At 43.2% G+C, this 12365-nt stretch overlaps 1 protein-coding gene and 1 long non-coding RNA gene across 3 annotated transcripts in view; one reads left to right on the top strand and one right to left on the bottom strand.

The window, feature by feature from the left end:
• The window catches only part of LOC141092040 (uncharacterized), a 46012-nt gene extending 39555 nt beyond the window's left edge, over nucleotides 1–6457 (bottom strand). Inside the window, exon 1 of the long non-coding RNA XR_012232668.1 lies at nucleotides 5530–6457. This is a non-coding gene — a long non-coding RNA (uncharacterized lncRNA). The remainder of the gene's footprint in view (nucleotides 1–5529) is intronic.
• The window catches only part of LOC141092004 (protein transport protein Sec23A), a 229991-nt gene that overhangs the window by 152831 nt on the left and 64795 nt on the right, over nucleotides 1–12365 (top strand). The gene's annotated exons all lie outside the window — the stretch shown is intronic.

Below are 12365 nucleotides of genomic sequence, written 5' to 3'. Positions count from 1 at the left end.
TTGGTCATATTGTAGATTCCAGGTTGGTACGGCGGTCGGTACAGTACCTGGTTCATTGGAAGGGGTATGGACCGGAAAACAGGTCCTGGGTACCGGCCCGGTTGATGCATACTGATTGCCTGGTGCGGGCTTTCCATGCTAAGTACCCGGGCAAGCCTGGGGGTCCAGAGGCCCCCCATTGAGGGGGGGTACTGTCATGATCTCAGTGCGGGTTTGACTCGCACATGTGGGGTTAATGTCTGGAACCAGTGCTGATGACTGACATTTCTGGGGTTAAAGGTTGTGATCCCAGTGCAGGCTTACTTGCACACCATGGGCTTATGATTGTGACCTCTCCCTGGTTCTGGGAAAGACTTCTTATAGCCTCAGGAAGCTCCTATCCCCGTCAGTTATACTTTTGCCCTTGGCATAGTGTGGTGACCCCTGAGTGTGTTTGTGCTGTGTTCTTGTTTATCTGATACTCTGTGTACGACTCGGTCTGTTCTCTGGATACTGCTTGTTGGATTCTGCTTGGTACCTTCTATGTCTGTTTGGCTTTGACCACTGCCTGGCCCCGACTCTCCGTTCTGTCTCATCCCTCGTACTTTACTGTTATCTCTGTGTATGACCCGGTTTGTCTGACTTTGAGAATTCCTGTATTAATGTTCTGCCTATCTCTGACAGCAGGACGCTAATCCCCGCCCCCTTGCGGTCACATGACCGTAGGTCCTTCACTGCTCACTGACTTTAGCTTCTCCAGGTCCTGTTTGCCTGAACTATCCGGCCGTGTCTGACCCCGGGCCCCTCTGCAGTGTGGGTGAGTCCTTGCTCAGCGGTGGCTGCACACCGACCTTAACAGGACCATGACACCTGGCAATTGTTTCAGGGGTTGCTCTGATGATGGAGACACACTTCACATATGGTGGACATGTCTGATAGTGAAGTCTCTCTGGAAAGACGTCATAAAATTAATCAACACTGTCCTGAATAAGAAACTACTACTAACACCGACAGTGTTACTTCTAGGGGACAGACCAATCCATGCCAATAACAAAACGTGCCGACTTATTGATTTTATTTCTATGGAAACTAGAAACCACATAGCCAGTGAATGGAAAACTAATACGTTGTCAATATTACAGGTGAAAAAACGAGTTGACCTAATGATGCTGTATAAAAAAATAGAAACCATTAGATCTGACTCTTTTGATGTTTTCAGAGGTATATGGGAACCTTGGATCCAGGCGCAAAACAATGATGATCTATCTAGAATGATATCCCTATCCATGTAATATATAAATATAGTTATTATCACTGTTGAACATAGGACATGAAACAAATGTTCCACTATTTCGCATTGACTCATTTCTTAATAACAGCACTCATTGTCTATCCCCCCTCTTTCCCCCTTCCCCATTAACCCTAACTTAGTTGTGTTAAGACTGTTATTCTATAGTTTTATAAAGCTAAGACTATGATAATAAGGATATTGTATATTTTTCCATTTATCCTCTCACATATGTCCCCCTGCGAGGGGACCCTTATGCTGTGATATCAATGTCTTTCATGTTAAAAGATATTCATGTTTTCAATAAAATTGTTGAAACTAAAAAATGCAATAGAAAACTATGAAAAAGTCAGAAATTATCTAATATATAAAGCTCAAGTCTGTGTATGTATGTATGTATGTGTGTGTGTATGTCCGGGATTGGCATCCGCACCGTCGCAGCTACAGCCACAAAATTTGGCACAGTCACACGTCTGGACCCCGAGAGCGTCCTAAGCTATGTTGTGAGGCGAAATTTTAACCCCGCACGTTCCAATTCACCAAACAATTTTGCCCCTATCTACATAATGGGGAAAAAGTGTGTGTGTTTCAAGCCAAGCCCCTCATTATGATGTCATAATGGTTGCCATGGTGACACTGATGTCATCATAGGTTGCAAGCCCTGCCGCTCATTATGATGTCATAATGGTTGACTATGGGATGGAGGATGTGTGATGGGTCTATGGGCACTGGACTATGGGATGGAGGATATGTATGACGGGTATATGGGCACGGGACTATGGGATGGAGGATGTGTGATGGGTATATGGGCACAGGACTATGGGATGGAGGATATGTATGATGGGTATATGGGCATGGGACTATGGGATGGAGGATGTGTGATGGGTATATGGGCATGGGACTATGGGATGGAGGATATGTATGACGGGTATATGGGCATGGTACTATGGGATGGAGGATATGTATGACGGGTATATGGGCATGGGACTATGGGATGGAGGATATGTTTGACGGGTATATGGGCATGGGACTATGGGATGGAGGATGTGTGATGGGTATATTGGCACTCGACTATGAGATGGAGGATATGTATGATGGGTATATGGGCACGGGCCTATGGGTTCATGGATATGTATGATGGGTATATGGGCACGGGACTATGGGATGGAGGAGAATTATAATTTGCTATAAATAACCACCGTTAGTTACTATGCTCGGGCAGCGCTGGGCTCTTCAGCTAGTCTAATATATAAAGCTCAATCACGTGTGTATGTATGTATGTGTGTGTGTATGTGTATGTCTGGGATTGGCATCCGCACCGTCGCAGCTACAGCCACAAAATTTGGCACAGTCACACGTCTGGACCCCGAGAGTGTCCTAGACTATGTTGTGAGGCGGAATTTTAACCCCGCGCGTTCCAATTCACCAAGCAATTTTGCCTCTATCTACATAATGGGGAAAAAGTGTGTGTGCATCAAGCCCCGCCCTTCATTACGATGTCACAATTGTTGCCATGGCGACGCTGATTCATCATAGGTTGCAATGGTGACGGTTATGTCATAACGGTTGCCATGGTGATGATGATATCATAATGGGTATATGGGCACGAGACTATGGGATGGAGAATGTGTCATGAGTATATGGGCACTGGACTATGGGATGGAGGATATGTATGATGGGTATATGGGCACGGGACTATGGGATGAAGGATGTGTATGATGGGTATATGGGCACGGGACTATGGGATGGAGGATATGTATGATGGGTATATGGGCATGGGACTATGGGATGGCGAATATGTATGATGGGTATATGGGCATGGGACTATGGGATGGCGAATATGTCTGATGGGTATATGGGCATGGGACTATGGGATGGAGGATGTGTGATGGGTATATGGGATGGAGGATGTGTGATGGGTATATGGGCACTCGACTATGGGATGGAGGATATGTATGATGGGTATATGGGCACGGGCCTATGGGATCGTGGATATGTATGATGGGTATATGGGCACGGGACTATGGGATGGAGGATAATTATAATTTGCTATAACTAACCACAGTTAGTTACTATGCCCAGGCAGCGCCGGGCTCTTCAGCTAGTTAGCAATAAAACTGTCAGCTTGGTGCAAATATTAAGAACTCAACCTGCTTGATCAGCAGAAAAATAAAAATATTACAGGTTTCACAAAATGGCAACACAAATCAAATTTGTTGTTTTTTTAAATTCTAAATTGTTTTCATCACGTAAATAAAAATTAATTGTTTAATATTGCTTTAATCATTCTGACTAGTGATGAGCGAACGTGTTTAGATATTGTCGTATCTGAGCACACGCATATGCTAGCCAAGTGTTTTCGGCGTGCTCGAATAATATGTTTGAATCCCCGTGGCTGCATGTCTCGCAGCTGTTCGATAGCCACAACACATGCAAGGATTGTCTAACAAACAGGCAATCCCTGCATGTGTTGTGGCTGTATAACAGTCGCAAGGACGCAAACATATTTTTTGAGCATGCCGAAGACACTTGGTTAGCATACGAGCATGATAATACCTTATCTGAACACGTACGCTCATCACTAATTCTGACCTAAAGTAATACCAAGACAGATTGTTAAATTTGGGGTTATTCAGCTTGTAAAAATAAAGACTTATTGGTGACAGTATTACAATGTACAAATATATGAGGGGACAGTACAGAAATCTGTATAGTGATCTTTTTATACCTAAGCCTGCAATGATGACAAGGGGGCATCTTCTTTGCCTAGAACAGTGATGGCAAACCTTTTAGAGACCGAGTACCCTAACTGAAACCCAAAACCCACTTATTTACCTCAAATACTGAATACTGAGGTTTTAGTTTAGAAAAAAAAACAACTCCTACAAAGAGCAGGCGGGGGCAGAAGGCAGAAGAGCAGGCAGGGGCAGCAGAGAGAAGACGGGTGTAGCAGAGAGCAGCCACAGACAGGGCCAGGGGTACCAGACGGCAGATATAAAGGAATATGCTTCCTATCCTGGTATATGCTTTCCCCATCCTGGTATATGCTCCTATATCCTGGTATATCCACCCACATACTGTTATATGCACCTGCATCCTTGTATATGCCCCTCATTTTTGTATATGCATCCTCATCCTGGTATATGCCCCCACATACTGGTATATGTCGTCAATCCTGTTATATGCTCCCCCATCCTGGTATATACTTCCACCCATCCTGGTATATTCTCCCCAAATCCATGTATATGCCCCCATAATAGTATATGCTCCCCCATCCTTGTATATACTTCCCCATCCTTTATGCCCCATACTTCTGTATGTTCCTCCATCATAATATATGCTCCCCATCCTAGTATATGCTCCCCCATCTTTGTATATGCTCCCCAATCCATGTATGTGCCCCCATCCTTGTATATGCTCCCTCATCTTTGTAAATGCTCCCTCAATCCATGTATATGCCCCATCCTGTTATATTCTCCCCCATCCTAGTATGCCTGGACTGATCTCTGGTCTCCTGAACCGAACTTACAGCTTCTTATACACAAGTGAGACTACATGTTTGGGTCAGAAGCTCAGGAGTCAATTCATATTCACACTGTGAAATACGCCAGTCTGAAACCAGCTGTAATCCATACTATTAGATTAGATTTTTAGCAAAACTTTATTCTAAACTCAAATTCTGTTTTAGCACCAATTTATAATTTCCACAGGGGGTAATAGGAGAAAATAGACCCCGTAATTTGTTATGCAGTTTTTACCGAACGAGGCAGTACCCCATATGTGGTTCTACACTACTGTTTGAGCACACGGCAGGGATCAGATTGGAAGGAGCACTACTTGGTTTTTAGAAAGTAGATGCATTTGAACAGATTAAGGGTGTCATTAGCAGAGCCCCTGAGGGGTCAAAACAGCAGAAACTCCCCCCCCTCCCCCATGTGGCAAGGCTCATTAAAAAGTCGAAATTGACTTTTAGGATCACAACTTCACATAGGTGGCACTAGAGTTCTTGTCCTCTTCCTCTTTGAAGTGACAATTTGCACACCCTTATGCTGACTCTGAAGTGGAATAAGACTGTACTGATTTGTTATGGCTGCGCAGACTTTGATCAATGGGAGATTTCTTTAGATTTTGTCTGGAATGACCTTTTAACATTTCATGATAAAATAAAGCTCAGTTTGATTATTATCAATAAATCATTCTTAGAGAAGAAGAAGGAAATAAAATGAAAGCCCCAAAGAATAACTCTTTATTAGTACACTTACCTTTGAGCCAGTGAATTAACCCACGGATTTATGCCAGATGTCAATACAATAAGCCAAGTGGAAGACATTTCTGCTATCGGAGGTACATTGTAAGTTTGAAATATTTCACAAAAGCTAATTGTGATGGATGGAACCCAGCATACTAGAAGATAAACTAGGATTGAAGCAAAAACATTACAAAATTTAATGTAGGTAAATGTTTGTATACTTTTGGTTATCAAACTGACATAATTAAGTTGATTCATATATTTAAATAAAGTGCCAGATACGTAACTAACCATAAATATTGTTGAGGGTTATAACTAAAGGAGTTTTCCACTTAACCCCTTTTCCGATTTTTCGTTTTTGTTTTTTCCTTCCCTTCTTCCATAACTTTTTTATTTTTTTTTTCATCCACATAGCCACATGAGTGCTTGTTTTTTACGGGACCAGTTGTACTTTTGAATGACACCATTCATTGTATCGTGTGATGCACTAGAAAGTGGGAAAATAATTCCAAGTGCGTTCAAATTGCTGCTATGTATAATGAAAATCACAGTCTAGTAGGTATAGTGATAATCATGGAGGTTTTCAGCAGACCCCAGCTGTCATGGCAACCCACCAGCCTCCCTCGATCACGTTATGGGCACGCTGATGGGCACATGTTGGTGTGTTAAATGTCGCTATCAGAGATTGACAGCAGCATTTAACAGGCTAACAGCCACGGGTGGAGTGGCTGTTAATGACAGATGATGACTGAATTAATCAGCCGTCGTCTGTTAGAAAAGTTGCAGACTTGGCTTTCAAGCCCGCATCAATGGCAGGGACATGACATATGACATAAATGAAAATTATATGCTGTGGTTTTCACTGTAGCATAAATAAAAGCACAGTGGACATGAGATGTCTATAAATCCCATCCGCTTTCCGGAAGTGTAAGATGCAGTGTTTTTATGCAGCAAAAATATGCAAAATTCAAAATCAAAAATTCGCCACCTTGCCAGGTAGAGCCGGATGTCAATGTTTGATCTCTGGTTCCCATGACAACCATAATGGGTTACTAATGGGCTTAAAGAGGGAGTACCCTTCCCTTTTACAGCTTTCTAAATGCTGTGTTCACTACAGAACATGGCATCTAGGCGGTTAAACATCGAGCTCCCACGGTGATTGTGCCCATACAAACATATATATACAAACATTGGAATCTCCATTTGCGGGAACCCTTGCTCAAATTAGATGCACCAATATGTCCAATGTCCTGAAGTATTTTAAGGGGACTTGTCGCCAGATTTCACAATACAGACTACATAGTGTTATTGTATAGAACATATACATAGTTTGTATTGTGAGATCTGGTGAGAGAGCCACTTTATTAATAAAACTCCAGTCCTATCTCTTCACAGATGACATTGTTATAATTAAGTTAGCAATTAAATTATGTCTCATGGATACATATAAATCCGCGGACTCATTGACTTGTGTGACCAAGTGCAATCTGAGTATCAGATCCAACTCTGGAACGAAACAATTTTTTTCCTTTGACCGACTCTGTCCGAGGAAAGATTTGGCCACTTGCACAACCCCATAGACTAAGATTGGTCCGAGTGCGTTCTCATGCTTTTTTATATCACTCTCGGATTGACAATATGATCGTCTGCCGGAGCCCTTGGTAAGGATGTTTTGCTCTCCTCTAGGTCAAACAGCTAGGTCTGAGAACCCAAAATTTTTATAACCTAAATATTTATGCATACAACATATTCTAGAAAATGTTATTGGTAACTCTTTAATACTTCAGACTGTTTTGCTAGAGATCTTAAGCTACCTGACTACAGTATAAGCCTGCATCACATCAGCGTTATGAGTACTATTATTTTGGTCAAAAATAGGACAAGAAAATCAGAATTCATAGTAGTCACATTCATCAGGGGAGCTCACAGACAGAAGAAGGCCCCACATGCAAGAAAAATGAATGGGCCCTTTGAAGTAGAATGTCTCATCATAATGCACCCCTTTAAGTGTCACGAGGTGCTTGCTGCTTTGGAAATAGAAGTGGTCCCGCCTCACCACTCGGACCAAGGTGTCAGTTATACAGTCAGCAGCTGGTGCATTTTCACAAGTGGGGGGACGCTATTGTCTGATATGTGAGGTCATTAAAAAGACGTATTGGTGGTCACTAAGTAGTTAAAACCGGGGAATTAGTCAATATAGGCCATGGACTACCGACTCCACTGGGGAAATACTGAAAAGCCTCTCCCCATTTTACTGGAGGAGAGAGTAAGCGAGAAAAAGGTTTTAATAAATGACGCAGTTCAGTAATGAGTAAGGGAATGTGCACACATTGTCTTTAAAATCGAATGGTAGTACTGGAGAGACAAAAGGTGCAAGTAGGGTCTTATCTGAAAACCAAGTGGTCAAAAATATCATAGGTCCGCTCACCTGATAGGGTTGTGACAGTCACAACTCCTATAGTAGCATGTACTGGCTGCTGCAGGATCACCAAGGATACACGTTGCAATGAATGAAGAATACAGTGGCTCAGAGTGACATACAACATCACACCTACAGCATGCTGAGTCAAGATCCAGAAATACACACATGAAATTAAAAAAAACAAACAAACAAAAAAAACCGTACACATAGTACATGGCATATTATCCTACTAAATCTTTCCCAACATCTGGCCACAAACCCCACATTCTTAGTCAAAATGCATTTCATACATGTGTCTGCTGCTGTTTTTACCCCCAGACCGTGTCGGACTGGGGTGCCAAGGGCCCACCAGTAACATTGACTTTGGGGGCCCACTTTTCATCTGCATACAAATATTACATGACCCTGGTTCTCAAATTTACATATAACTCTATATAATTATAAACTGGGTAGTTTGGTTAATGAATGATGAGATGCTTCTTTTTTCTGTATAGAGTGAATCAAGTGAATTATGACAAGCCCATACAGTAATGTTAGGGCCCAGATCTGCACAGGGGGCCACCGGGGGATTCCCCTGTTCCCCTATGGGCCAGTCCAAGCCTGCCCCCAGAGTAGTCCTTGTGTAGAAGAGGTCCTATGGTCATTAGATTAATTTCACATTTGTCCTTTGTGTTATGGCTGTGAATATTCTTTTAGTATTTGGTTTAAAAACTTACATGCGGAGACCACAAGAATTAGAGTATTTCGAAAATAAGACCTGATGGGCACATAGTGGCAATGTTGGTCATTGCAAACAAAAGTTCCTCTCTTTGCCTGGTTCCTGGCAATCTGAATGATGGCTAAGTAAAATACACCGATTGCTGATATTGGAGTGAGAACACCACCACTAAGTAACATCACGCTATAGGCCATGGTTGTTGAGTTGAGTGAAGGCAAACACACATAGGCGTCTTTGTTGAAGCTGTAGTCTCCAAAACCCATTAAAGGTAGAGCAGCCAAAACTATGGCGTAAATCCATAAAAAAATTAAGATAATCCAAATACGTCTCTTGGTGACTATTTGAGCATATCGAAGAGGAAAACAGATTTCTGTAAACTTGTCAACAGTTGCCCACACTAGGGAGTTTAATGATGCCAATTGCAATAAAACAAACATGAATCCTACAAGTTTACAGGCAATGCTATTATTCAAGAAGGCACCACCTCCAAGGCAGCTGTAAATTGCAACTGAGATGACACTTATTCCAAAAAGCATGTCACATAAGCTGAGATTAAGTATTAAAGCCCAGGTATCTGTGCGCAGTTTCAAGTGTGACGCAAATAGTAAAAGTAAGGTGAGGTTTGCACTCACAGCACCAACACTTGTGCTGATTATAAGCGTTGCATAGACAATCAGGACGTATGACATCTTAATCCGAGGATGCAGATGATGGTTCTTTACTTCAGGGCTTATGTCCACGTCTTGTCACCATCTCACCTGTAGTATGCAAAGACAAAATATATATGAGAACAGTCCATTTTTTAACAAATACGGCTTAAATTGGTACTGTACTATAACAAACCTTGTAAAAGTAAATAATATATCCTATCAAAGAAATTAACTTTTTTCTCCACTTATCATCCACTTTAGACCCTACCTCTGCCTCATGAGCTAAACAGACACTCAGAAAAGCAGTTTAATCCATGTTCAAGATGAGACCGACTTCCTACTCACTGTAGTGTCAAGTTACATAACTGATTTTACTCTATGGAGAAGGACTGAATGAAAAAGGATTGAGGAGCAGGATGAGAAATCATGCAGAGGGAGACACGAAAAGATCATGCTGAGGATTCTAACAAACCCTTTAACTCATCGGGGGGGGCGGACACAGATAGTAAAGCACCCCTTGTACGAAACTGTGTTTGGGTCCCCACCTTATCCTATCGTACATCATAAAGGAACTTATTATTTTTCTCAAACAATCCTCCAGGAGATGTGAGTGATAAAATATATATATATATATATATATATATATATATATACACTCACTGGCCACTTTATTAGGTACACCTGTCCAACTGTGTGTTAAGACTTAATTTCTAATCAGCCAATCACATGGCGGCAACTCAGTGCATTTAGGCATGTAGACATGGTCAAGACAATCTCCTGCAGTTCAAACCGAGCATCAGTATGGGGAAGAAAGGTGATTTGAGTGCCTTTGAACGTGGCATGATTGTTGGTGCCAGAAGGGCTGGTCTGAGTATTTCAGAAACTGTTGATCTACTGGGATTTTCACGCACAACCATCTCTAGGGTTTACAGAGAATGGTCCGAAAAAGAAAAAAAATCCAGTGAGCGGCAGTTCTGTGGCCGGAAATGCCTTGTTGATGCCAGAGGTCAGAGGAGAATGGGCAGACTGGTTCGAGCTGATAGAAAGGCAACAGTGACTCAAATTGCCACCCGTTACAACCAAGGTAGGCAGAAGAGCATCTCTGAACGCACAGTGCGTCGAACTTTGAGGCAGATGGGCTACAGCAGCAGAAGACCACACTGGGTACCACTCCTCTCAGCTAAGAACAGGAAACTGAGGCTACAATTTGCACAAGCTCATCGAAATTGGACAGTAGAAGATTGGAAAAACGTTGCCTGGTCTGATGAGTCTCGATTTCTGCTGCGACATTCGGATGGTAGGGTCAGAATTTGGCGTAAACAACATGAAAGCATGGATCCATCCAGCCTTGTATCAACGGTTCAGGCTGGTGGTGGTGGTGTCATGGTGTGGGGAATTTTTTCTTGGCACTCTTTGGGCACCTTGGTACCAATTGAGCATCGTTGCAACGCCACAGCCTACCTGAGTATTGTTGCTGACCATGTCCATCCCTTTATGACCACAATGTACCCAACATCTGATGGCTACTTTCAGCAGGATAATGCGCCATGTCATAAAGCTCGAATCATCTCAGATTGGTTTCTTGAACATGACAATGAGTTCACTGTACTCAAATGGCCTCCTCAGTCACCAGATCTCAATCCAATAGAGCATCTTTGGGATGTGGTGGAACGGGAGATTCGCATCAGGGATGTGCAGCCGACAAATCTGCGCCAACTGTGTGATGCCATCATGTCAATATGGTCCAAAATCTCTGAGGAATGCTTCCAGCACCTTGTTGAATCTCTGCCACGAAGAATTGAGGCAGTTCTGAAGGCAAAAGGGGGTCCAACCCGTTACTAGCATGGTGTACCTAATAAAGTGGCCAGTGAGTGTATATATATATATATATATATATATATATATATATATACACACCGTACAGACCAAAAGTTTGGACACACCTTCTCATTCAAAGTTTTCTTTGTTTTCATGACTATGAAAATTGTAGATTCACTCTGAAGGCATCAAAACTATGAATTAACACATGTGGAATTATATAATTAACAAAAAAGTGTGAAACAACTGAAAATACTGTATGTCTTGTATTCTAGGTTCTTCAAAGTAGCCACCTTTTGCTTTGATTACTGCTTTGCACACTCTTGGCATTCTCTTGATGAGCTTCAAGAGGTAGTCACCAAAAATGGTTTTCACTTCACAGGTGCGCCCTGTCAGGTTTAATAAGTGGGATTTCTTGCCTTATAAATGGGGTTGGGACCATCAGTTGTGTTGTGCAGAAGTCTGGTGGATACACAGCTGATCGTCGGGTTCCTGTTGCGGTGCAGCGGGAATCCCGAGCCTTGCTTCCGGCGGTCTCCCATTCCCCTTCAGCCGCAGAGGAGGCTGCTCAGCAGACTCGTCGGTCCCGGCGCTCTGCGCAGACTAGCTCTGTGGATTTGGTTGCTGCTTTGCTGCTGCCACCTCTGTTCCAGCTATAGCAACGCATGCTGGTCAGCAGCGAGCTACTCCAGGGACTAAGTCCTCCATTCGGTCCACTGAGCATGCCTGTGGGACGATCTCCCATTGGAGATCGGAGGTCACGTGCTCAGGTCCTTCTCCAGCTTGGATTGGACCATCAGGAAGGTCCCGGGAGGACGCTGCTATAAAAGGGTTGCATGGCCGCTCGGCCATGCACTAGTATAGACTGCATTACCAGACTATGAGGAGTGAGTGTTGTATGCATGTATGAATGTCTCTGGTGAATGATTCATTAAGAAACCCCTACCCTTGGTACGCATGTGTTGTGCAGCCTAGCCTGTTAAGCCCCCAGGCTTAGGTGTAGGTAGAGGCAGAGTCTGAGACTGGCATCAGTGTCCACCGGTGGCTGTGCACGCCACGGTGCACGTGCTCGACACTCCACCATAGTCAGCGTCTATAGTGGCATCCGCAGGTGCGACGCCACGCGCTCAGAAGGTCTAGAGGGACTCTTACCCCGTGTCCTTGGGGCAGAGTTCTGTGACCGCATTCTGTGCGCTGCATTGCTGAAGTCTGTGAGCTAAATAGGCACGGTGGACCCCGGG

The sequence above is a fragment of the Dendrobates tinctorius genome, unplaced genomic scaffold (assembly GCF_039654945.1).
Source record: "Dendrobates tinctorius isolate UK_male_01 unplaced genomic scaffold, ASM3965494v1 ptg000057l, whole genome shotgun sequence".
NCBI lineage: Eukaryota > Metazoa > Chordata > Amphibia > Anura > Dendrobatidae > Dendrobates > Dendrobates tinctorius.
This window is presented reverse-complemented; position numbering and strand designations above follow the sequence as displayed.